The 27,118-nt window shown below is 43.6% G+C and overlaps 1 protein-coding gene across 1 annotated transcript in view; it reads right to left on the bottom strand.

Moving 5' to 3' along the window:
• Nucleotides 1–27,118, bottom strand: part of LOC122797632 (integrator complex subunit 8-like) — a 1,436,218-nt gene that overhangs the window by 670,424 nt on the left and 738,676 nt on the right. The window lies entirely within an intron of this gene.

The raw sequence follows: 27,118 nt of genomic DNA, 5'->3' as shown, positions 1-27,118 counted from the left end.
GGTTCTTAATGTACTGAATGCACAGTAAATCATGTAAATAATTATACACAACAGCATCTGCCCTCTAGCGAAGTAATCATAAAATGCAGATGCATTTTAGGCACAATGTACAGCTGAGTGCTGTTAAATGTTGCAGAACAATTACTTCCCCATAATGTCGTACACTGGAAGGTCCAACACATGTTAAAAACAGCAGTTTACAAATATACTCTACAATAAATACCATATATACTAGAAAAAAGTTAGTTTAAAGTGCAAAAATATCTGCATCCCACTGAAAGTACAGTTGTGTACCTACCATAAATGTAGACGTTCGAGTGTATTCACTGTTGCAGTCATTACACTTGGGTTATCCTGCTGGCAGGCTACCTGCAGTCGTCCTGAATTCCAAAGTCTTGGTCCGGCGTCGGTTGCTGTCGCCTCTTCCCTGATGTCAGTGCACCAGGGGTATATAAGATGCAGCCGATGCCATTTTCTTCAGTTTTTCTTGCCCCAGATGTCAGGTGCCCCCAAAACGGTAGGCTAAAAAAAACATTGCTAATAAAAGCATGCACTAAGATAAACAATACCTTTATCTACAAGCAAATACACCACATAGGTTGTATAGGATAGAGAAGTACAGATAAGTCCCAGCAAAGAAAGGGGAATGGTGGGTGGGTAACCTGGACTGCAACAGTGAATACACTCGAACATCTACATTTATGGTAGGTACACAACTGTACTATGTTCATCGTGTTTCACTGTTGCAGTCATTACACTTAGGTTGAATCCCAAAGCTGAGGTTGGATGGCTGGGTATAAATAGAATTAGGAGTGGCTATGAGGCCCTGCAGAACTGCAGTGGTAAAGCCTGCTCTGGATTTAGAGTAAAGAGGCAAGTGGTAGTGCTTAGTAAAAGTGTGCACTGAAGTCCAAGTTGCAGCCTCCAAAATATCCTTGGTTGGTACTCCTCTGAGGAAGGCTGCGGAGGTGGCTGCTGCCCTGGTAGAATGTGGTCTAATGCCCTTTACACTGATTTACCATGTTGTGAATAGCAGAAACGAATGCAGTGTCCTATCCATTTTGAAATAGTCTGCTTTGAGATAGCCTTTCCTTGTGATCCTGCAGCATATACCACAAAAAGTTGTTCAGTCTTTCTGAAAGCTTCAGTTTTGTCCAAGTAGAAGCATAGCTGTCTATGTACGTCCAAAGAAAGCAGAAGTCTCTCCCCTTTATTCTGCGGGTTTGGGTAAAAAGTAGGCAAATGAATGATTTGGTTAAGAGCCACACTGGACACTACCTTAGGCATAAATGTTGGGTTTGTCCTTAGAGAAACCCTATCCGGATGGAAGATAATAAAAGGTTCCACAGCCATTAGTGCCTGTAACTCTGCGACTCTTCTTGGTGAAGTTATTGCTAGGAGCAGAGCTGTTTTCCATGATAAGAATTTTATCTCAGCTGTATTGGCTGGCTCAAAAGGAGACAGTAGTGAGTTTTTCCAAGAAAAAATTGAGGTCCCAATCAGGTATTGTGCTCTCCTTGGAGGTCTTATGTTTTTGGCCCCTCTGAGGAACTGCCTAAGCAATGGATATGAAAAAATAGGCGGGTATGTATTGTAATGAGCTGAAATGGCAGAGGCATGGATCTTAATTGATGAGAAAGATAGGCCTTTGTACAGCATCTCAGTTAGATATTGTAAAATCTGAGAAATATTTGGAACAAGCGTGTCAATTCCTTGTGCCTGGTTCCAAGCACAGAATCTCTTCCATTTTTCTGCATAAGATTTTCTGGTGCTGGGCCTCCTGGCCTCCAAAATGACATCCATAACTGCATTAGAGAGAGGTGTATTCTGAATGGTTACAGTATCCTCCATGCAGCTAGATTTAGAGTTCTGAGTTGGCTGTGCAAGATCTGATTGTTTTGTTGGGTCAGTATGTGAGGAATTTGAGGCAATGTCCAGGCTGGGCCTTGGGACAAGCTCCTTAGGATTAGGTACAAGTGTTGGCGTGGCCAGTCTGGGGCAATCAGAATCATTTGTGGCTTTTCTTGTCTGACCTTTAGGAGTACTTTGGGGAGGAGAGGCAGAGGAGGAAAGGCATATACTGTAAGGTTGTTCCAGCTGAATGACAGAGCATCCACTTTCCATGCTTGTTTGTGATAAGTCCTTGTGCAGAATCTCTGAAGTTGGCAGTTGTGAGGGGAGGCAAAAAGATCTATGTCTGGGCGTCCCCATTTTCTTGTTATCATGCTGAAGATTTGTGGATCTAGTTTCCACTTGTGAGGGTCCATGAGGTTTCTGCTTAGTTCGTCTGCCAGAGCATTTGTTTTTCCTGGCAGGAATTGTGCTTGCAGGTGTACTTGGTAAGTCAATGCTGTGTTCCACAAAATCATGGCTCGTCTGCAGAGGGGGTAGGAATGTGTGCCCCCCTGCTTATTTATGTACCACATGACTGTGGTGTTGCCCGTCTTTATCAGCAGCTGTCCTGGATGAAGTAGGTCCTTGAAGGCTGTCAGGGAATTTTGTACAGCTAGCATCTCTTTTTGATTGATGTGCAGATGCCTGTGGCTTGGAGGCCGTGTGCCTTGAATACATTTTCCTGCCATGTGGGCCCCCAAGGCATAATCTGATGCATCTGTTGTTAGTGTTTGCCTGGCTGTAGGTAAAGTGAATGGCTGTCCCTTGTGTTGACAGGCCTGTGCCCACCATCGAAACTCCTGTTGCAGGCAGGGAATGAGTGAAATTAATGATTCCAGGCTGTGACAATGTCGAGTCCAAACACTTTTTAGGTACCATTGTAGTTTCCTCATATGCAATCTTGCATATGGAATTAGCAGAATGCAGGAGGCCATGTAACCCAGAGCCTGCAGAATTTTTCTTGCAGATAAGTGGGTCTTTGTTGCCATGTTTTCGAAGTAAGAAGTCAGTTGTCTTTGTCTGGCGTGAGACAAGCCATCTGCGCAGTTGTATTTAAGCTTGCACCCAGGAATATTATCTCTTGACAGGGTACTAGTTTTGATTTCTTTTCGTTTACTGTGTACCCTAGGCAAATTAGCAATCTTTTTACAAACGCCAGATGCTTTAGTAGAACGTGTTTGGCCCCTGCTTGAATAAGGCAGTCATCCAAGTAGGGATACATTTGAATTCCTCTTTGTCTGCAAAATGCAGTTGCTGGTGCCAGGCATTTTGTGAAGACCCTGGGCGCAGTAGATAAGCCAAAAGGCAGTGCAGAGAATTGGTAGTGCATTGAGCCAGCTATGAATCTGAGGTATCTTCTGCAAGATTGTCTGATTGGGACATGCAGGTATGCCTCTTTGAGGTCCAAAGTTACAAGCCAAGCCTTTTTGCCCAGCATGGGCAGAAGCTGCTGCAGAGTCAACATTTTGAATTTCGGAACGTCCAGAAAAGTATTTAGAATAGACAGGTCCAGAATCGGTCTCCATGCTTTGTCCTTTCTTGGTACTAAGAAAAGTCTTGAGATAATCCTTGTCCCTGCTCTTGTCGTGGCACTGGCTTTATAGCCCTCATGTCCATGAGGGATGAAACTTGGTTTTGTGCCTCTGCTCTTTGATTGTGTGGCAGGTCTGGCATACCTTTTGTCTTTGGAAGGGTGTGAAAGTGGAACCTGTAGCCCTGAGAGACTATATTTAAGACCCATTTGTCCTGGGCAATCATGTGCCAATTTTGTGAAAAAAGTGCTAGTTTCCCACCCCCAAGGGTGCTGCCAAAAGAAAAATGCTTGGCATTGGCAGAGGGAAGTCATTGGGACTGTTTCCTGTATCATTGTGTTTTGTCTTCTCCACTTTTGGAGGTAGAAGCACCCCACTGTTTGGGCCTGTATGAGCCCTGGGGCTGTTGTCTAGGGCATCTGTATCTGCCTCTTTGTGGCCTGTCTGACACGGGAAAGGACCAATTTTTAGAAGGCCAGTTCCTGCTAAATCTGGGTGGCTGCACCTGTAAGAAATCCTTCACTGTCAGCATAGATTTAGCTTTATCCTCCATTTTCTTCAACACCTCTTCTGCCTCAACACCAAACAAAGTATCATGCTGTAATGGAGCATCCAATAATTTTGCTTTAACATGATCAGGCAGAGTCTGTTCCTTTAACCAAGCATGTCTTCTAATAACAGAGCCTGTTACAGCGGCCCTGCAAGAGGCCTCAAGTGAATCATAACCACATTGCAAGGTATGTTTTCCCACTTGTTCAGCTGCATGCAATAAATCCTGCAATTCCTTGTTCTCAGCACATTCAGAATCTGTTAACATTTTCTGTTTTAACAGAGACATTAAATATTGCTGATATTTAAGCATATGAAATACACAATTTAAAGCCCTTACAGCCAAGGTAGCAGAAGTGTAAACTTTTTTCCACCATCTGTCCAGTGCCCTAGAATCTTTATCTGAGGGGACAGGGTTTTTTGCAGTAGCAGCCTTGACCCCTTTGGGACCCTGTGAAATAGTTTCTGGGTCAGCTGCAGGGTTTTTATATAGAAATGTATGAGAATCTGGAACCCTGTAGTATCTGTCTGGCTTAACAGGTGCGGGAGGTAAAGAGTCGGTAGACAGGCCGGACTCTGAAAATACATAATCTACAATGTCTAGAACAGGAGGAATAGCAAGAGGTCTGTGCTGAGGTAGTAAAAAAAAGTCTCTGAGCCTTTTCTTAGAATCAGAATAATCTTGGGTCTCCCAGTGGAAATGCTCCCTCATGGTATGCAAGGTTTCCCCACATGAGTAATCCACAGGAGGAGAACCTGAAGGAATAGATTCTTTAGCATCAGAATCCTCATAGGGAGGAATAGAGTATCCCTATTCTGAAGAGTAGTCAGAGGAAATGAAAACCTCATCAGAGGAATCATATTCAGTGTCTTGCCTAGGTCTCTTATCAGGAGGGGGATGGGAACCACTGATCAAAGTAATTAGGTCTTCGGCCATTTTCAGCATCTGTTTCTTGGGCATGGAAGTCTGTCCTGGAGAGTGCTGTACTTGTTTCTTTGTCTTTAAAACTGTTTTAGTCTTTGTCTTTGATGCTGAAATTGGCTTGATATAAAACTGTGTAGGTCTGAAAACATCCTCAGAAGCCGATGCCTGCTCAGCAGCTCCAGACCCATCTGAGGGATTAGTTTCCGAAGGCCATATACCTTGAGTATCCAGAGGCCTAGCTGTCTCCACGTGGGAGTCGGAGGCGGCCTGTGGCTCTGAGGTACTGGGTGTCAGGGGCTGCGAAAGCGCCTCACTGAGAACCGGCGACTGGCCTAGAAGAGGCTTCATCTTTGGTTTTGGACCTTGGATGCCTGTCCTTTACTTTTTCCTTGCGCTTTTTATGAACTCCAGTTGTCGGCTGTTCCGATGGCATTATGTAGTTAAACCTTCGGCCAAAATAATGAAAAGCAAAATCATACCGACGATTAATAGTGCGTTGGTTAAATCTAGCACAAAACCGACAACTAGCAACATCGTGGTCAGGGCCTAGGCAAGGAATACAGTAAGAGTGAAAATCCTTATGAGGTATTTGCTTCTCACAAGAAATACAGTTGTTAACTTTTTCTGACATCGGTCTGGAGCAAGAAAAAAGTTTCCCTAACGGGGTACTTAGCTTTATAGAAGACTTCAGATCTGAAATTCAATTTCAAAAATCTCGGGAGATGGCCGACCGGCACTTGCGAACTGCTTTTGCTTCAGGCACTACGCGGCAAGAAAGACTGAAGAAAATGGCGTTGGCTGCATCTCTTATACCCCTGGCGCACTGACGTCAGGGAAGAGGCGACAGCAACCGACGCCGGACCAAGACTTTGGAATTCAGGCCGACTGCGGGTAGCCTGCCAGCAGGATAACCCAAGTGTAATGACTGCAACAGTGAAACACGATGAACATCTATGTTTCTATCAATGCCTAGGACCTTGAAACTAGTACTTATTCTGGTATCTGTCTAACTGCCTAAAAACAACAGATACATACTTACTGTATCAGTTCATCTATGAACGGGGTCCTCTACGGCAGGCTAAGTGCTGGGATTTTGTGTCCTGCAAACCTGAGTGCTTTTTTATATTCCACTCCTGTACTTGGAGGCACATTCCAAAGTGTCATGCTGTAGGCGTAGGCTGCAGGCCATGACTAGCGATTGTGTCCATCAGTTTGCCCCATCAACTGAGAAGTCACAATTTGTGAAAAAAAAATAGAGGAATATAGATACTTGCATAAATTACATGGAGCAATAGCAGGTGGTGAATGAGGAGCTGTATAAACAAATGGGGATTGAGGGACTCTACAGATCTGCTCATACGAAGAGTACACAACTGCTTTCATAATGGGAACTCTCTGCAGTGGGTTCCCTGCTAGGAAGAATCCCAGGAAGTACTATTAAACTTCCCAGAAATCTGTAGCCATAGAAAGGCCAAAATACAAAAGCTCAGACAGTCAAATCCTGCAGCATCAAGATGCCAAAGGAAACTGCATTCATTGAGACATTGTCTGAGCAATAATTTGGCGAAAGTATGACTGGATGACCAAGGCACCATGCCACAAACATCTGCAAGGAACACTTTCCTTTAAGAAGTACTGGAAACAGCCACACCTCTGCAAGTCCCTCCTTAACCATAGCACAGCAAACAAAAATATGTTCTACCTTCTGGAACTCCTACAATCTCTTCAGATAGAAACCGAGATAGCAGTGCATACCCAATGTATTAAAGGGTTTCACCCTTTGATTCAGCCTCCCCGAAGGAAAACGGAAAGGAAAGGAAAAGCTGAATGACAATTCTGATATTACTTTCAGGAGGAAATGCAGGATGGCCCTAATGGATACTCAGTCCTTGGAAAGACTAGACATGTTTGCCCACAAACAATGACTTGAAACTCTTGAGCTCCTGTGAAGAGAGATGAAGGACATTAAAAAAATGCATTTGTAAGTTATAAATTTCAGTGTTAATGAACCAGAAGGCTTGATTGGGAGCACTCAGGGCTGCAGGTCAGGAAATTCAAGTCCCAAAGAGAAGTTTCTTCAAAAGAAGGAAAAGATGCCAAATCCCTTTAGAACTGTTTGAATGGCTGGTGCTGGGACATTAACTTTCTACAAGGTCACTGTATGCAGAAGTGTCTGAGATGTGCACAGCAAGTCTGGGCAGTAAATGACATCTAAATTATGCGGGTGTCTGACATAAGTCAGAATTATTTAAAAATTTAATGAATCAAGTGGGATAAGATACCTTTTAGTCTACATGAAGAATCCACTTACCAGAATGCATATGACATGCGGAAGCTTCAATCACTTCCCAGACAGGAAAATCTAGTTGAGGAAGGACTCTAAACCAGAAAAGTACAGTTCTGTACACTTACCATAAATGTAGATGTTCGAGTGTATTTACTTTTGCAGTCATCACATTTGGGTTATCTGCTTGCAGTGGCCCTCGGTCGGCCTAATTATCAAAGTCTTGGGTCCTGCGTCAGTTGCTGTCTCATCTTCTGTGGCGTCAGATAGTCAGGGGTATAAAGAATGCAGCCAACGCCATTACATCAGTTTTTCTTGCCCCAGATGTCAGGTGTCCCCCTAATGGGAAGCAATTAAATATGTGTATATATATATATATATATATATATATATGTATATATGTGTGTATATATATATATATATATATATATGTATATATATATATATATATATATATATATATATATATATATATATATATATATATATATATATACACACACACACACACACACACACACACAAAATGGTATACCTCCAACAAAAAAGCAAATGCACCAAAAAGCTTTTAAGCATAGTAAATGAGAGTAGAGGTATAGCCAAAAAAAGTCGGGGGCTGGAGGGAGGGTAACCAGGACTGCAACAGTGAATACACTTGAACATCTACATTTATGGTAAGTGTACACAACTGTATTATGTTCTTCGTGTTTCACTGTTGCAGTCATCACATTTGGGTAGACTTCCAAAGCTAAAGATGGGAGGAGGAAGTTAGACAGCATTAGGACCAGTTATAAGGCCCTGCAAGACTGCAGTGGCAAAGCCAGCTCTCGATTTAGAGAAAATTGGCAAATGGTAATGCTTGGTGAAAGTATGTACAGAACTCCAGGTAGCAGCTTCTAGGATGTCTCTGGTAGGGACACCTCTGAGAAAGGCTGTAGAGGTAGGTGCAGCCCTGGTTGAATGGGGTCTAATCCCCTGTGGGACAGGTTTTCCATGGTGCTTATAGCAGAAATGAATGCAATGGCCTATCCATTTACAAATGGTTTGCTTTGAAATAGCCTTCCCCTCTGCCCCTGCAGCAAATGCCACCAGCAGTTCTTCAGATTTCCTTTGAGGTTTAGTCCTGTCCAAGTAAAATCTAAGTTGTCTGTGCACATCTAAGGAGTGCAGTATGCGTTCCCTTTTGTTCTGTGGATTATAAAAGAAGGCTGGCAAATGAATGGACTGATTAAGAGCCACACTGGATACCACCTTGGCCATGAAGGAGGGATTGGTCCTGAGGGACATCCTGTCCACATGAAAGATGATGAAAGGCTCCACTGCCATAACGGCCTGTAATTCAGATACCCTTCTAGCTGAAGTGATTGCTAAAAGGAAAGCTGTTTTCCAAGAAAGGAATTTTAACTCTGCACTTGCAGCCGGCTCAAAAGGAGGAAGAGTGAGTTTTTCCAATACAAAGTTAAGGTCCCAGGCTGAAGTTGGGGCTCTCCTGGGTGGTCTTAGGTTTTTGGCTCCTCTGAGGAACTGCTTGAGCAGTGGATGAGAGAAGAGGGGTGGTTCCGTGTTGTAATGAGCTGAAATGGCTGAGGCGTGAATTTTGATGGAGGAAAAAGAAAGGTCCTTGTGAAGCATCTCAGACTCTGAGTAAGTTGGGCGCTGCTGTGGCCATCCCTTGAGTTTGGTTCCAGGTACAGAATCTTTTTCATTTTTAGTATAAGATTTTCTAGCACTAGGCCTCCTTGCCTCCAAAATGACATCCAACACTTGTTTACTGAGTGATGGTAATGGAGAAATTAGGTAATTAGCCAGGCTGCCAGGTTCAGGGTTTGAAGCTGAGGGTGCAGAATCTGGATATCCTGCTGTGACAGCAGGGTAGGGGTCTGAGGCAGGTGCCATGGAGCCAGCAGTGACACACTGCGCAAGAGGGGGTACACCAGTGTTGGTGTGGCTAGTCTGGTGCAATCAGTATCATCCTTGGTTTGTCCTGTTTTATCTTTAGTAGTACTTTGGAGAGGAGAGGCAGAGAGGGAATGGCATAAACTGATAGATCTTTCCAGCTGAAGGATAGAGCATCCACTTCCCAATCTTGTTTGTTGGGAGTCCTTGTGCAGAATTTGTCCAATTGGTAGTTCTGGGGGGAGGCAAACAGGTCTATATCTGGGCTCCCCCATTTGTTTATCAACATGTTGAAAGTCTTTGGTTCCAGTTTCAATTCGTGTGAGTCCATGAGATTTCTGCTTAGTTCGTCTGCCAGTGTATTTAGTTTTCCTGGCAGGAACTGAGCGTGTAGATGCACTTGGTAGCTCAAGGCTGTGTTCCACAGAGCCATGGCTAGTCTGCAGAGCGGGTATGAGTGGGTTCCCCCTTGCTTGTTTATGTACCATATAACAGCGGTGTTGTCCGTCTTTACCATTAATTGTCCTGGAAGAATGTGGTCCTTGAAGGCTGTCAGAGCATTCTGTACAGCTAACATTTCTTTTTGATTGATATGCAGGTGCATTTGACTTGGGTTCCATTTGCCCTGAATGCAATTCCCTGCCAGGTGAGCCCCCCATGCATAGTCTGATGCGTCTGTTGTTAGGGTTTGGGCGGCAGGGGATAGAGTGAATGGTAGTCCCTTGTTTAGGTGGCAGGCCTCTGCCCACCAAAGGAACTCTAACCGTAGGCAAGGTATGATAGGAATCATTGCTTCTAGATCCTGAGAATGCTGACACCATAGGCATTTTAGATACCATTGTAGTTTCCTCATATACAATCTTGCATATGGAATTAGTAGAATGCAGGAGGCCATGAACCCCAAGGCTTGCAGTATTTGCCTTGCAGATAGCAAGGTCTTTGTGGCCATTAGTTTGAAGTAAGTTGTCAAATGAATTTGTTTCTCTGGGGTGAGGAAAGCCATCTGGAAAGTTGTGTTCAAACTTGCTCCCAAGAGTATAATTTGTGGACAGGGTACCAGATGTGATTTCTTTTCGTTTATGGTGTACCCCAGACAATTAGCAACTTCTGTACAAATGCCAGATGATTCAAAAGTATGTCCTGGCTTTCTGCCTGAATTAGACAATCATCCAGGTATGGGTATATCTGAATATTTCTTTGCCTGCAAAATGCAATGACTGGAGCTAGGCACTTTGTGAATACCCTGGCAGCAGTAGATAAGCAAAGGGCAGTGCAGAGAACTGATAGTGCATGTAGCCTGCTTTGAAGCATAGATATCTTCTGCAAGATTCCCTGATTGGGATGTGGAGGTAGGCTTCCTTTAAATCCAGTGTTGCCAACCAGGCATCTTTGCCTAGCATAGGAAGCAACTGGTGAAGAGTTAGCATCTTGAATTTTGGAATCACCAAACAGGTGTTTAAGATAGAAAAGCCCAGGATAGGACACCATGAATTGCCTTTTCTGGGTACCAGGAAAAGTCTTGAGGAGAAACTTTGTCCCTTTTCTTCTTCTGGTACAGTTTGAATAGCCTTTATGATCAAGACAGAGAGTACTTGCTTTTGAGCCTCTGCCCACTGATTTGGGTGCAGATCTGGCCAACCGTTTGGGGTTGGTAACGTGTGGAAGTGAAATCTGTATCCTTGGGAAACTATATTTAAAACCAATTTGTCCTGGGTAATGTGTTCCCAGTTTTTGGCCTGCAGAGCAATCTTTCCCCCTAAAGAAGCAGTCAGTTGAGAAGTGCTTGGAAGTTTTAAAGTTAAGTCATTGAGACAGCTTACCACAGGGGGGAGTCTTACTACTCCCTGATTTGGAAGTGGGAGCCCCCCATTTGCTTAGTCCTGTGCGTACCATGGGTCTGAAGCCTGGGAGTTCTGCTGGTTCTGGGTTTGGACTGAGAAGGCCTGCAAGAGGCAGGAAAAGACCAATTTTTAAGAGGGCCAATGCCTACTAAATCTTGGAGGCTGTACGTGTAGGAAATCTTTAACAGTTTGCATAGATTTAGCTTTTTCCTCCATCTTTTTAAGAACTTCTTCTGCTTTGTTGCCAAACCGGCGGTCTTGATTTAAGGCAGCATCCAGCAATTTAGCTTTAACATGATCTGGCCAAGATTGTTCCTTAAGCCAAGCATGCCTTCTAAGTACAGACCCAGTGACAGTAGCCCTGCAAGATGCCTCTAGTGACTCAAAACCACATTGCAAAGTATGTTTTCCAACTTGTTCAGCAGAATGCATTAAATCCTGTAAATCTTTATTTTCAACATAGTCAGGAATCAACATCAATTTCTGTTTAAGCAATCCAATAATATGCTGCTGATACTTTAACATATGAAACTGGCAGTTTAAGGCCCTAATGGCCAAGGCTGCAGAAGTGTATACCTTCTTACCCCAACTATCCATCGCCTTGGAATATCAATCAGAAGGAGTAGGATTTTTGGCAGTAGTAGCCTTAATGCCCTTGGGTTCCTGTAAAATGGTCTCAGGATCCGCAGTAGGATTTTTAAAAAGGAACTTGTGAAAGTCAGGAACTCTGTAATATCTATCAGATTTTCTGGGAGCAGGAGGTAGAGAGCCAGGGGGGTCAAGCTAGATTCCAAAAAGGCATCATCAACAATGTCCAGTACAGGGGGGATAGCTAAAGGTCTGTGTTGGGGCAGGAGTAAGAAATCCCTAAGCCTCTTTTTAGAGTCAGAGTAATCCTGGCTTTCCCAGCGAAAATGCTCCCCAAGAGTATGCAAGGTTTCACCAAAAGAGAAATCCTCTGGAGGGGAAGCAGAGGGAATAGTGTCCTCTGCATCAGAATGCTCATAGGTAGATAAGGGTAAATCCTGGTCATCAGAGGAAACAAATTTCAGAATCCTGATCAGAAGAATCATAAGCAAACTCAGTCCTAAGTCTCTTAGTGGGGAAGATTGGCTTCCCCTGATTAAAGTAATAAGGTCATCAGCCATTCTTACCATTTGTTTTTTAGGCATAGAGGCCTGAAAATCCAGTCTGGGCATCGGTTTTCTAGGCATGGATTGAGTTTTAGGCCTTGAAGAAGAAGAGGATGCCGTTGGTTTAATATGCAAGTCAGTAGGCCTGAATACACCCTCAGAAGCCTGTGCCTGCAAGGTAGAGACGTCCGCAGGTTCCAGAGTTGAAGCCTCCCGTGGCATACCGGACTCCAAATGGGTCTCAGTAGAGGCCTGCGAATCTGAAGTAGAGGGTATCAGGGGCTGCGAAAGCGTCTCACGGAGTACGGGCGAACTGGCGACTAGCTTAGGAGAAGTGTCGTCAGCAGCTTTGGACCTATGCGGTCTGTCTCTGTCTTTATTTTTGCGTTTTTTCGGAATGTCGGTAGTTGGGTGGCTTACCGAAGCCATATCTGGATAAATGAACCGAGTACCAAAATATTTAGAGGCGTAAATATACAGACGACGAATAGTTTGTTGTTTAAATAAGGTACAAAACTGACAGCGAGGTACGTCGTGATCAGGGCCTAGGCAAGGAATACAGTAGGAATGAAAATCTTTATGAGGTATTTGCTTTCCACAAGAAATACAGTTATTGACTTTTACTGACATCGGTTTAGAGCAAGAAAAAGTTTCCCCAATGGGGTACTTAGCTTTAGTTGACTAGACTTCGGTTCTGAAACTTGAAAACCAAAATTTCAGGAGTTGGCCGACTGGCACTTGCGAACTGCTTCTGCTTCGGGCACCGCATGGCAAGAAAGACTGATGTAATGGTGTCAGCTGCATGCTTTATACCCCTGACTACCTGACATCATGGAAGATGGGAAAGCAACTGACACAGGACCCAAGACTTTGTTAAACAGGCTGACTGAGGGCTACTGCAAGCAGATAACCCTAATGTGATGACTGCACAGTGAAACACGAAGAACATCAGTTATATTCCTTTTCCCCACTGTAATGCAATCACAGAGTTGTTCTATATAGTTGGGGTGGGGGGCACAACCCCCATTTATAATTGGGTTTTAGATAGTCGAGTTTGTGGAGGGAAGGTAAGTGAGTAGTTCCTTTATTTTTTTTTTTAAGAGTTCTTCACTGTTTTTGGAACTTGAGTGTGTTTTTGTATTGCACTGATTTGGTGTAGGGGGTTGTATGTAAGGTTTGAGCATTCCTGTTCAGTATTTTGGGTGCCTGTATTTTACACTTTCAGCATTCCAGTCTTAGTATTATGGTCTTCTGGATATTGAAATTACGTTATTTAGAAGTAGATGATACAGAAATGACTGGATATATTGTTATGAACATTGTACAACAAATAAGTTGTATGGTACATTTCTTTCATTTCATACATAGTTTGTTAAATCTAAACATAGATTAATAGGTAGGTACTAGGCTATCGACCTAAGGGCCTAAGTAAGCCTAGCCAACAAGGTTCCCTGGCTTATACCACCCAAGAAAGTTATTTTCCTGTGCCCCTGACGAGAAGAGCAACAAAAGTGATCCCTGGGGTGTATTTCCTATTTCCCATCCACTCATCAAAATTTTTCTTGAATAGTGCTAATGAGGAACTTTGCTTGACACAGATGGGTAGCTTGTTCTAGAGTATGGGAAGTCTCTGGGACAGGAATCTATCCCTCCAGCATGTCCTGTTTATTGTGATGACAAGGTTTAGGTCCCTACAGCGTGTAGCTCGGAGGGATTGGGATTTCTTTAGTTGTAGCATGTCCAACAGCTTTGGGTTTGACATAGCCTTATGTATTAGGCAGAGATCATCTTGGAGTAGGTGATATGCTACAGAATAAAGCTGGAGTTTTTTGAGATGGTCAGTGTAGGGCATCTGTTTGAGGGCAGTAATCCTCTTTGTGAGGTACTTCTGTGGCCTTTCCAGCTGCTGCAGATGTCTTGTGAGGGACATTCCAAAAGGGGCATTGTACTCTAAGGGGTCTAATGAGTGTCGAGTAGAGGGGAACAATGACCTCTTTTTTCCTGGATGAGAATCCTTTTGTGATGTGTGGCACGTAGAAAAACTTCCTTACTACTGTGGCGATATGATTATCAAAGGAGAAACTACTGTCCACATGGGTCCCAAGGTCTCTTATCACACATTCGGTGTTAAGTAGACTGCTACCTATGTGGTAGTTCATGGGTACAGAGTTTTTACCAAAGGGGATGACAATGCATTTTTGGCATTGAGCTTGAGGCCATGGCTCTGAAACCAGGCATGTCTCAGTGAGGCCCTTCTGTAGGATGTCCACATCATTTGGGGACTCGACTATGGCTCCTAGTTTTCAGTCATCTGCAAGCTTTGTTAGCCAGGGGCCTTCTGTGTTAGCCTGTACTTCAGAGAAGTAGATAAACAGGAGAGGTCTCAGGACTTAACCTTGTGGTACTCCACTTGTCACTGGTTTGAGGTCAGATTTGGAGTCTGCAACTTTTACAGTAGGGTTCTGTCAGTGAGCCAGTTGGCAACCCATCTTGTGATGTAGGGATTTATACCTAGTTTAGTGAGTTTAACTATAATTCCAGAATGGGGGATGGTGTTGAAAGCCTTGGCGAGGTCAAGATAGGCTGTGTGAACCACCTTACCCTCGTCTATGGCTTTGGTGACTGCCTCAAAGAAGTTGATCAGGTTCAGGAGGCATGATCTGCCTTTTATAAACCTGAACTGGGTGGAGTCCAGAGTTTGGAGTTTACCAATGAGTTCCAAGATGATATGTTCCATGGCCTTGCAGACCAGGCTCATCAGGCTAATAGGGCGATAGCTCCCGGGATCAGTGATGGCTCCCCCTTTTTGGAGTGGGATAACTATTGCTGCGTGCCATTCAGTGGGCAGAAAGCCTGATGTGAGGCTATGATTGAACATGGTTCTTAGGTGGGGAGCTAGTTTGTTCTGAAGTTCGTGTAAAATGCAGCCTGGGATGTTGTCCGGTCCCATGGATGCTGTGTTTTTGGCTTTAGAGAGTGCAGCTTTTACCTGCATAGTTGTGATTACAGGGCCTCTGCATTCTTCCTGTATAGATATGGGCCCTTCAGGGGGTGAGAGGGGGGTAAAGTTAGCACTGAACCTATCTGCCAAGATGTTGGTAATATCAATTGGTTCTGTAATTTTCGTGCCATTTTGCTGCAACTCAGAGCAGATCTGGGTGTTGCCACTGAGATTATTGACATAGCTATAGAATGCTTTGTGGTTGTCCTTAGAATCAGTGGCAATTTTGTTTTCATAGCTAGCTTTGGAGGATTCTTATAAGGGATCTCAGCTTCTTACTGAGGCTGACCAGGAAGCTCCTTTACTGATGGGATTTTAGTCTCTTTTGCAACAGTTTCTTTCTTCTGTTGTACAGTTTGCTTATGGCAGGGGACCACCAGATTGGCCTCCTTTTTTTTTTTTGGAGGATAGCGTCTTGGTTCTGTTTGGGATAGCACGATCCATGCACTCGTGTAAGTGCTCATAGAGTGCATTTGTGTAGGATTCAGCAGTCGTAACTGTATTGTCCATCTGCATGAGTAACGTGTGATGTTTGCCACTTCTGTTTTACAAAGCATGAAGTTGGCTTTGGAGAAATTTTTTACCGTGGTTTCCTTAATGGGAGGTGGGGGCAGGATGTGGGTATCTAGGGTGATTAGCTTATGGTCTGATCAGACCGAGGAGTTGACTTCAGGTGTGAAACACTTGTCACATGTTGGTAATGACTAGGTCTAGGATATTGTTGCCCCGGGTGGGGGTGTGGATAAGTTGATACAGGGCATTGGAATTTATGAATTCCAGAAAGCATTGAGTGAAGGAGTTGGTACACGAGTAGTTTTCCCAGTTTAATGGTTGAAATCGCCCATTATTTGGGTGTTTGGTTGAACCCTAATATTTTTCAGTATATCAAGAAAAGAGGAGTGGGAATCCTGGGGCATGTGGGAGATATGTAGCAAGCTTCAATATGGATTGCAGTTTTGCCTACAGTTAGTTGCACTTGGATAACTTCAGATGCATTATGTTGAGCAACTAGCCTGTAGGTGTGGATATCCTTAATGAATATGGACACACCTCCACCTTTGGTGTTCCGGTCCAGGTTCCATGGCTGAAAAGTGTGGTATGAGTTATAGAGCCTGGTAGTGCAGGGGTGTTCTCTGAAACCTTGAACCAGGTCTCAGTCACTGCACAGTTATCAATGTTCATTTTAAGGAGTGCCTCGAGTGACTGCATTTTGAGATTTAGACTTCTAGCATTGAGTAGCATTATCCTCAGTTTTTGCTTGCCTGTTCCTGTTATTATGGTGAATTTGTCATTTGAACCTTGCCTAAAAAAGGCACTATAGAGATGGCAAGAGCCTTAGCCAGTATCTGGAATCCCAGGGGTGACAGGTGCTGGCCATTTCTGGCAAAACATCGTGGTCTGTTGACCATGTCGTCCCAGGCAGACAGATACTGGATCCCCTTAGAATGGCACCAGAAGCTTAGCCAATTGTTGCAGTCAATCATTTTGTTCTTGTACTGCGGTATCATTCTGGGCGATGGCAGAATGCTACTCAGGGCTAGGATCACACCTGCCTGGGCTACAAGATTGGAGAGCTCTTCCATGTCTCTTTTCATGTAGTCCAAGGAGATGTGTCTCATGTCGTTCACACCAACACGGACAATGACAGAGTCATATTTGCACTTGTTGTGGAGTTACCTGAGTGCGTGGGTTATGTGGCGGATCCTGGCACTTGACTGGCAGCTGACAGTAAGCTTTTCCTTGTTTAGCCTGGTGAGTGGGACATCAGTGTGCCTGAGTATAGAGTCACCTATGACTAGTGTGTTGGGTATGTTGTTTTGCCTTATGAGCTGTAGTTGAGTCTGTGGGCTATGTGTCATTTGGGTTGTGTTGGGGGGTGGAGGTTGCTTGCGTTTCTGCTTTGGAGTTTTCTGTTGCTTGAGCAGTTTATTATTGTGAGCCTCTGCAAATGTTTTTGTGTTTCTATGTGTGGATTTTGGTGGTGTAGATTTAGTGGGACTATGTGATGAGTGTGGTGTGGTGCAAGTGTTTACCTTCTCCTCTTCACTGTCAAGTTCAGTCTTGGTTGGAGAGAGCTTTACCTCCAGTTTGGCTAGATAAGTGCATTTCTCACTGGTTGTAGTGCTGGGTGGTAGGAGGAGAGGGATGTCTGTGTGCATGATGCAATTGCTACATTGCCCCAAGATGCCCAGATACATCAGACAGTCAGGAGAGAACACTGGGAGCTGACCCTTGGGCATGCCTGAATAAAAAACTATTTCCCTCTAGATAAGTGAGGAAAGTGAGTACAAGAGCTATTTTTCTCTAAGCAAGTGAGGAAAGTAAGTACAAAAACTGTTTTCCTCTAGGTAATGAGGAAGGTTGAGTGCTGTAGTAACTTGTAGCTTATTTAGTGCTTACAACAAGTTCTGAACAAGTGCTGAGCATGAATAAGCAAATTCAAGTGCTAAAACTAAGAATCTATATCTGGACTAGACTAGTTACAGGAAAGAAAAGTGCAAATGTGGGCTTTTAAATCGGAAAGTTGAGAGAGATGGAAAAATTGCCCAAGCGGCCAATAACTACAATTTCTGGGCCAGAAACTAGTCCTTATGTGGTAGCTAGGCTACCTAGTGCTTACCACTCCCACTGATAAGATAGCAGGCTTCTCTCCAACACAGAAAGGGTTGGGAGGCTCAGGAGGTTACAAACAGTCCTGGATACAACAAATCTGTATCTGGACTAGACTAGTTACAGGAAAGGGGGGAAAACAAGTGCAAATGCGGGCTTTTAAATCAGAAAGTTGAGAGAGATGGAAAAACTACCCAAACGGCCAATAACTACAATTTCTGGGCCAGAACCACTCCTTATGTAGTAGATAGGTTACCTAGTGCTTACCACTCCCAATGATAAGCTAGCAGGTTTCCCTCCAACACAGAAAAGCTTGGGGGGCTCAGAAGCTTACAAACAGTCCTGGATGCAGCAAATCTGTATCTGGACTGGACTAGACTAGTTACAAGAAAGGTGGGAAACAAGTGCAAATGCAGGCTTTTAAACCAGAAGTTGAAAGAGATGGAAAAACTGCCCAAAGGGCTAATAAACTACAATTTCTGAGCTTGCACTTTTTTATAGGACATGACAGCAAAGTACAAGACATCGATGCTGGCAGCTCAAACACAAACTAGCCCACAAAAAAAAAAAAAAAAAAACATACAAAACATTGATGCTGACAGACGAAACCCAAACTAGCCCACCAAAAACATAGCCCAGTGAAAAAGGAACCTAAATAGCCTTCTTTGTGCATCACAAAACCCTAACTCTAAAAAATTACCTCAGGAAAGATTTGTCTGAATAGTGATCCTGTTAAGGAAAAAGATTTTCATAACATGATGTGCAGTGCTAGGGTTAGCATGCATGAGAAAAGTGGACGAGGCGAGGGGTTTCTTCCCCTATCTTACCTTATTCAAGTTTGCTAACCCTCACCCTACTAAGGTTACCACCTGTCCCATTTTGTGAGGAACAGTCCCTCTTTGGGCAGTTGTGTCCTGCAAAAAAATTGTAAAAATGACAAATGTCCTGAGATTTTAGGGCAAAATTATTTCCTATATTTTATGTAATAGTTGCATAAAACAGTTATGTATCTGGAACACCTAAATGTTATAAGAAACAGAATAAGCAACCAAAATGCTACAAGGATAAACTTTTATTTAAGCAAAAAAGTGAAATTCTGTCCTTTGTACTGGCCATGGGCATGTTTTGCCCTGCAAAATCTGACGTTTGCACCAAAAATGTCCCACTTTGGGCATTTGAAAAGGTGGCAACCCTACACCCTACCCATTATATTATGAAAATGAAAGTTATGTACTCACCATAATGGTAGATCTGTGTTGTCTACTTCCATCTTTACCTCAGCAGTGGGTCCCAGATCTGACCTCTGATACAGCCCGCTGCCACTTCCAAGCTTTGCATCAGGTGCTCAGGCTCCCATAATTTCTGTGAATAGAACAAGCTACCTCAAATCAAGTTTGCCTGTCCAAAAATGGAAATGTAAATTATAAAATATAGCTGCAAGCTACTTTAAAAAACAGGTAAGTTAAATAGTGATAACTTGTATCACGAAAGAGAAGCAAAAAAAGATATCATCTTCAGAAGACAGATCCACATTAATTCGATCCATCTCAGAATGAAATTATATTGTTAACAGACTACACTACGACCAAACCAAAATAAGGAGGGGACTCCAACGCATATGCCCTACTTCATGTCATTAATGTTTATAAGAACATTAAAGGGAAGAGGAGGGAAAGAGGTAACTGTAAGTAAAACAGTTTGGTAACTGTAAGTAAAATAGTTTTTGTTTTTAACTGTATTTTTATAAAACATGATGCAATGAATGTTATAAAGTAAAATGTTTCAGTTATTATTGTGCAATAGGGATACTAAAGTAAACAGGTGCCCTTTTTTCCATTATTTCTTTCTTTCTTGTTCAATTTTAAGAAATGTAGGAATTGCAATGTGAAAAGTGAAGGAAGCCTGGAGAAAAGAGCATGATGCAAGTACATTTTATATACTTTTTGTTACTTTTGCATAAGGAATGACTGGATTAAGGCCCTTGATTTGATCTAATAAGTTTTATGGGGAAGTAAGTAAATAAAACAGCGTAGAATGTAATGAAATCTTTTCCTTTAGCAAATAAATGTTCACAGTGCAACATGAGAAGCTTGTAGCCGAAGGCAACTGTGCATCTGGTTCTCATGTTTCTACAGGCATAAACTGATAACGGCAATAAAAATAGAATACTTTATTTTCTAACCATTGAAAGAAAAATGTTTTCTGAAAGCACTCAAGTTGTTTTCCTACATCTGGGAGAGGAATAAACTTAAGACAAAAACAGACAGCGCTTAGTGTAAATATCAGCACAGGCTGTACCATGCGTCTCAGCATGGATACCCTTCATTATAAGGTAATTCAATCCTGTGAATGTAGATGTCAATCTGGGACACTTGCTCCTGTTGGGAGGGTTAAACTTCATTATCTGAAGATGTACACAGTTTTGTGAGTTTGTATTATGCTAATAGGTTATGAGGGTGTTCTGGGGATGTGTGTGTGTTTTTTTATTTGCGAGTTTTCATTAAAACAAAAAAGTCTTGTAGGATGCAACATATGTTCAAATGGATATGACAAAAAACAACTTTACATAAGATCAACCTGCCAAGCATTAGTGTATGTATGCAACACAACAGCTGAAACTAGGCATTAAAAAAACTGTTCTACATAACAGGTGGGAATAATAACTTATCATAATGAAAACACTTTCCAAATTATCTTTAAATGCGAATGGTCTAAAAGTATATACCTAAAATAAAGACTAGCGAAGATATTAAAAAATTCAGAGTTAAAATAGCTATGCTACAGGAAACACATTTGGTAAGACGAGAACGTGATTTGATAAAGAAATGGTTTCGAGATGGTTATTCAGAGGAATATTGGGAAAGGATAACGAGAGCATTACACTAGCATTTATTTATATTCAAACTAAAAGTGCTACAATGCAGCTTAAGAAAAATTTGGGAGAAATAGTCAGCTTTCAGCAAGGAATATTAACTAGGTGGTGACTGGAATTTGATTTGCAACAGTGAGGATGCATCTGGGGGGCTTATAAGGGAAAATACAACAAAACGGTAGATTTTTCTACAGCTTTATGAAAATATTTGGTATGGAAGATGTGAATTCAGTAGATGGACCTCTGAGAGAATATACATATTATTCTACAATGTACAAAAACTGGGATAGGCTCGATAGAATTCATCTTTCACAGGACTATGTGCATTTAATTGAAAGTTTTGATACACATCCAATAACCATTTCAGATCACTCGTCAAAAATAACTAGAATAAAAATGCAGGATAATGAAATAAAAATGAGACAAAGGCACTTCCTTGCCTATCTGTTAAGCAGAGAGGAACATAAGGAATGGGTAGTGGAAATTATTCAGGAGTTATTAGGGAAGATAAAAATATAGCCAGGGAGAGGGATAGAAAGTGGAGTTTAAAAATAGGGTAGAAATAAAATAAAAAATAGATATGGTAGAAAACTAATAATTATTTAGAGGTTACTGACAAAGGTTGAAGTACTGCATAATACGGAAAACCTCACAGAACAAGAAGTGCAACTGTAGAGTGCTAAAGATAAAATAAGGGACCTACTTCGATAATATGCATAAGTTTAGAAAGAACGCTGTTAAGCAACTACAGAGCATAAAAGCTTTTAGCACAACAACTCAAGTTACAGAAAGTAGAAAGGGTTGTTGTCAACTTAAGGTCCTATAACACAAAAAATAACCACAGATCATGTAGAGGTATTAGAAATACTTTTAAAATTTTAAGAAAATGTGTATAAAGCAGAGAGATATGGCAATCAAGAAAAAGCACAGATGGAAACATTTATGGAAGAAGTAAATATGCCAAGGTTACATGTAGATGAGGCTCAATTACTAACAGGACAGAAGGAGATGAGATACAAACGGTGATGTATACCCAAATTACAGGAAAGTCTCCAGGAAGAGATGAAATTCCTGTGGAAGTTTGGAAGCTAGGAGGGAAGAAAGTGATAAAGATCTAGAAGGATTTGTTTAACAATATTTTAAAAGGAGGAGAAGCACCAACATCCTGGAAGAAAGCTGTGGTGGCCTTAATACTTAAGGATGGTAAAGACCCATGAGATCTGCTTCATACAGGCCCATTTCAATTCAAAACCATGATTATAAAGTGTTCATGACTATAATGGCCGAATGAATGGCAAAGATGATGCCAAAATTGACAGCTATGTATCAATATGGTTTTGCGGAGCGGAGGCATTTATTTTGACATTAATAGAAAAAGATGTTATGTACCTACCATAACGTTCCATGTTAGTTGTCTTCATCTCGCCTTCCTTCTTGCTGGTTGGGATCGGAGCCAAGCCATCTTCAATAGCTCGAGAGCTGTTTACTGGCTCGAGGCTACCCCTTATCCCATAATGCCTAGCGATAGCTACCCAGATCTCATTTGAAATAGCTAACTCCAGACATAACAAGAGAATAAACCAGTCAAAAAATCAGTTGACTATACCTGCCATATTCTCTAAGTCAATAGAGGAAAACAAGAGAACACACAGCCAGTGAAACAGAAAAACTCCTCTCGGTCCACTAGGACAGGGGGGGATGGAGGGTGTGACGCAAGAAGGAAGGCAAGATGAAGACAACTAACATGGAACGTTATGGTAGGTACATAACTCTTTATGTTAAGTTGTCTATCTCACCTTCGTTCTTGCTGGTTGGGACAGCGTCCCTAGCACCTAAAATCCTGGGTGGCTCAGTGGAACAGTCTCTTCAGAACAGTGGAACCAAAGTCAGCTCTGCTCCTGGAGACCATATCCAACTTGTAATGAGAAATAAAGGTATGAGGGTTTGCCCATGTGGCAGCTGCACAGACAGAATCCATGGGCAACCTAGACTGAAAGGCTACAGAGGTGGCAAAGGCCCTAGCAGAATGACCTTTCGGTTTAATAGGTAACTCTTTGTTCCTTAACTGATAAATGAAAGAAATAGGGTGTGACAACCATATGGACAAGGTTACCTTGGAAACTGGGAGACCTTGTTTGCCCAAGGCATAAGAAAGGAATAGTTGGTCCAACTTCCTTATTTCCTTAGTTCTGTGCAGGTAAAAACGCAATTGCCTATGAACGTCTAATTGGTGTAGTTTGTACTCTGCCTTGTTGGTATGATTAGGGAAAAACACAGGAAGATCTATAGATTGGTTTAAATTATTTTCTGAGCAGACTTTAGGAAGAAACGAAGGATTAGTCCTCAGAGCAACCCTGTCCTTATGAAAAACCAAGTAAGGAGGATGAACACATAGCGCTTGAAGTTCGGAGACGCGTCTGGCTGAAATAATAGCTACCAGAAAGAGTGTCTTCCAAGACAGAAACTTGATAGAGCAGGACGCTGCTGGTTCAAAAGGGGGCAGAATTAAGGAGGTTAGAACTAAATTAAGGTCCCAAGGAGGAGGGGGATCTCTCACTGGAGGACTAAGAAGAGTTGTCCCTCTCAAAAAAGCTTTACAGAGCTTATGAGACATAATGTTAGAATTCGAAAAACCAACATGAAAGTTAGAAATGGCCGCCACTTATACCCTGATCGAAGCAGAAGTGGACCCGAAGTGAAAAAGTTGTGCTAGGAATTCCAGAATTTCGTGGACTGGGGCTGAAAAGGGATCCACATTCCCAGCCACTGCCCAACAAGAAAAACGTTTCCATTTGCTAGGATAAGTTTTCCTCGTTGTAGACTTGTGAGAGGAAACGATAATGTCACAGACTGCTGGGGAAATGTTGGGAAGCCTGGCTAAGGTTGGAAGTGGAGCAACCAAGCTGTGAGCTGGAGAGTTTAGAGGGATTGATGCAACCCGCCTGATTGATGAACCAGGAGGTCTAGAATTGGGTCCAGAGTACAGGGCTGATCGAGAAGGTAATGGTGCAGGAATGGAAACCATATCTGTCAAGGCCAGTAGGAAGCAATGAAGATCATTTTGCAACCCAACGATATTGCTTTCTGTATAAGTTTGGGTATCAGGGAGAAAGGAGGAAAGGCATAGAGAAGTATCTGGGGCCAATCGTGGACTAGAGCGTCTCTGGGTATGTGACCAGGAAGCGGAAGAAGAGAGAAGTAGTTGCTGCATTTGCTGTTGAAGGGGGTGGCAAAGAGATCGCAGCAAGGCTGTCCCCATTTGCGGAAAATAAGATTAAGAAGTTCCTGATTCAGAGACCACTCGTGAGGCATGAGGATAGTTCTGCTGAGCCTGTCCACTATGATGTTGGATCTCCCGGGGATGTGCGTCACAATCAGAAAACATTGGGAGGAAATCACCCACTGCCAAAGTCTGAGTGCTTCTCGACACAGGGGGTAGGATCTGGTTCCGCCCTGCTTGTTGTTGTACCACACCACTGACATGTCCTTTTGAATGGCAATGGTCCCAGAAGGAAGAAAGTCTTGAAGGGCTTGCAACGCCAGGTGCACGGCTCTCATTTCCAGGACATTTATGTGCAGATGGTACTCGTGAGGTCGCCACGTGCCTTGGACTGTCCTGCCCAGATAATGCCCCCTCCCACCCTATCAGGGAGGCGGCTGTCGTCACTGTGGCTACCGGAGGGGGTTGTATGAAAGGTATGTCCTAAGTAACTAGTGGGGAGACCATCCACCAAGAAAACTGTCTTTTGCATGCATCCGTGATCATGATCATGTGAGTCATGGGTAGCTCTTGGAAAGACCACTGCGTAAACAGAAGCCACTGAAGAATTCTCATATGAAAGCGCACTAGTGGAATTAGGAGAATGGCTGCTGCCATGGAACCCAGAGTTTGAAGGACGTACCTGACTTGGATCCTTTTGTTCTGCATCAGAACCTATACCTGCTGACGAATTGCAGACACCCTTTCTAGTGGTAGCCTTGCAAACATATCCCTTGTGTCTAAGTCTGCTCCTATGTAAGAGATAGACTGACAGGGCAACAAGGCAGATATTTCAAAATGTATTGTAATGCCGAGCTGGGAGCAGATTGTGATTGTGTAGTCCCGTGCTTGTATGAGTTGATGCCTTGTGGTAGCAGTAAGGAGCAAGTCGTCTAGATACGGAAACACCTGGAATCCTTGACGTCTCAGGTGAGCCGTGACCACTGCCAAACATTTGGTGAACACCCTTGGGGCTATGGTGAAACCAAAGGGCAGAGCTCTGAACTGATAATGACTGGCCCCCAGCCAGAAGTGAAGATATCTCCTGGAGCGCCTGTCCATCTTTATATGGTAGCACACGTCCTGAAGATCTATTGAGCACATCCAATTGTCCTGACCCAGAAAGGGTAGAATGGACTGTAGCGTGACCATCTGAAACTTTGTTCTTTGCACAGACCTATTTAGTCTGCTGAGATCCAGAATCAGTTTCCAGTCCCCTGTCTTTTTGGTACTAAAAAGAACCTTGAGTAAGTTCCGAATCTGTGCTGGTATGCCGAGACTTCCTGGATGACTCTTTTTTCTAGCAGTTTTGAAACTTCTATTACTGCTTGCTCCTTCAGATTGGGTGGAATATCTGGAAGGGTCTTCCTTGACTGTAAAGGGGGTTGATGGAAGGGAATTTTGTAACTTCTGGATATAATGGACCGTACCCATCTGTCTTGTGTTAAACTTTGTCAGGCTTTTGGGTACAGCGAAAGTCTTCCCCCAACTGCCTCCAGAGGTGAGCAGCCGGGCAACCCTTCAGGGATGCTGGAAGGGCTTATCAGAGAAGGATTCTCTGTTGCCCTGGTTCTACGGACCCCCTCTGCCACGAGGGCGGCGTCTATTATTATTGTTTCCCCCTCTGCCTCTGGAGGAAAACTCACTACGTGTGTCAGGCAAGGCTCCCTGAGATTTACAGAACCACATCTTCCCACTCTTCTGACCCATGGGGTAAGGTCTAGAGGGAGTGGAAAAACGGACTCCCATGGCAGAGAGAGTCTTGCCTTCTTGCTCACACCTAGTCAAAGTGTCTTTCACCTGTGGTCCAAAAAGAAAGCAACCATTAAAGGGAGTGCTGGTGAAGGATGCTCAAAAGGGTTCCACAAAGTTACACAGCTGCATCCACGCATGCCTCCTAAGGGCCACACCCATACCTGCGGCTCTACCTGCCCCATCGGCTGCATAGGAAATGAGCCTCATGGAGGAGTTAACAACAGAATTAAGCATCGCTAGCTGGGAAGCTACCTTGGCTTGTGCTCCCTCAGATGTTGGATCTTGAAGGGTATCTCCGAGCTCTTCAAGGAGATCCTTTTGAAGTCGGGTAAAATGACATAGGTAGTTCAGTGACCTCATAGAGAAGGTCACAGAAGTGAACATTCGCTTCCCGTATCTGTCCATCGTCTAGACTCCTTGTTAGGGGGATGGACAGATGAAGAGGTCTTTTTTGGTGGCTGCTGCTACCACCATGGCATCAGCAACAGGAACACCTTTTGAAAGGAATTTCTTATCCTGGGGTGCTGTAATGAATTTACTAGGTCTCCTCGAAGTTGGTTCCACTGTATCTGGAGCTGACCAAGCCTTTCGAGCCACCACTGTCATAAGTGGATCGAAAGGCGGAGACACCCAGGAGGTGGAAGGTCAGGAACCGAAGGCATCCAGAAATACAGACTCATCCTCTGCTTAAGCATTTCTAGGATGTCCGAGAAGGAAACATCTTCAGAGGGGGATCTTGGGGACCCTTCCGGATCATCTAAGTCTGTATCAGAAGTGACAGACTCGGTGGAGTCAATGTGCTTCCTCTTGCACTTTTTCTTCTGAGGGGGCTCCTCTGAGTGATCAGGAGAGGCCTCAGAAGAGGAGGAAACACCCAATGGGGTGTCCTGGAGCATCGGTTCCCTATGCTTAAGGTCTGGAAGAGGAGCAGAGGTTGGCACAGGCACTACAGGGGGCGGAGCCGGTGGGGCTGAAAGTGGAGCTGACTCAGAGGACAGCATACTCCGCATGACATTGAAGGCATCCCTGCCACGATGCAGAGAAAGGTCTGGGTAAGAAGAAATAGGAATCTTTCTCCGCACCGAGGGGGATGACTCCGAGGCCGATGCTGGAGACCAGCTCACCTGCGCCAAAGCTCCGAGAGGGAGAACGGGGTCGGACAAGGGTCCGATGCCACTCGCCCCCTCGGAGCCGACGAGGGTGCCCCGGCGCCCAGATCCCTCGATGGAAGGTACCACTGAGGGAATCGGAGCCAACGTCGGAACCGAAGGAGCTAGAGTTATCGGAGCCGACGGTTCCACTACTCGAACCCCAACAAACTCCGGCTCTAAACTCACTGGAGTTGGAGGAGGAACATCGAGAGAAGTAGACGGAACCAATACCTGTTGAGGAGGGCTGGACAACAATTTAGCTAGTGCTTGCAACTTTAGCAACCTACTGACCACTCTCTCCATATCATGATCCCACATAGAGGTTCAAGAGGAGTGAGCGGATCGGTGACTACGCTCGCTCTGAAGTAAAGGAGACCGAGGAGCCGAATGCACCGACTCTAGGGAAAGGGACCTCAG

This window comes from Protopterus annectens, chromosome 3.part1, assembly GCF_019279795.1.
Source record: "Protopterus annectens isolate FY-2018-M chromosome 3.part1, PAN1.0, whole genome shotgun sequence".
NCBI lineage: Eukaryota > Metazoa > Chordata > Ceratodontiformes > Protopteridae > Protopterus > Protopterus annectens.
The sequence above is the reverse complement of the archived record's forward strand: the minus strand, read 5'-3'. Positions and strand labels throughout refer to the sequence as shown.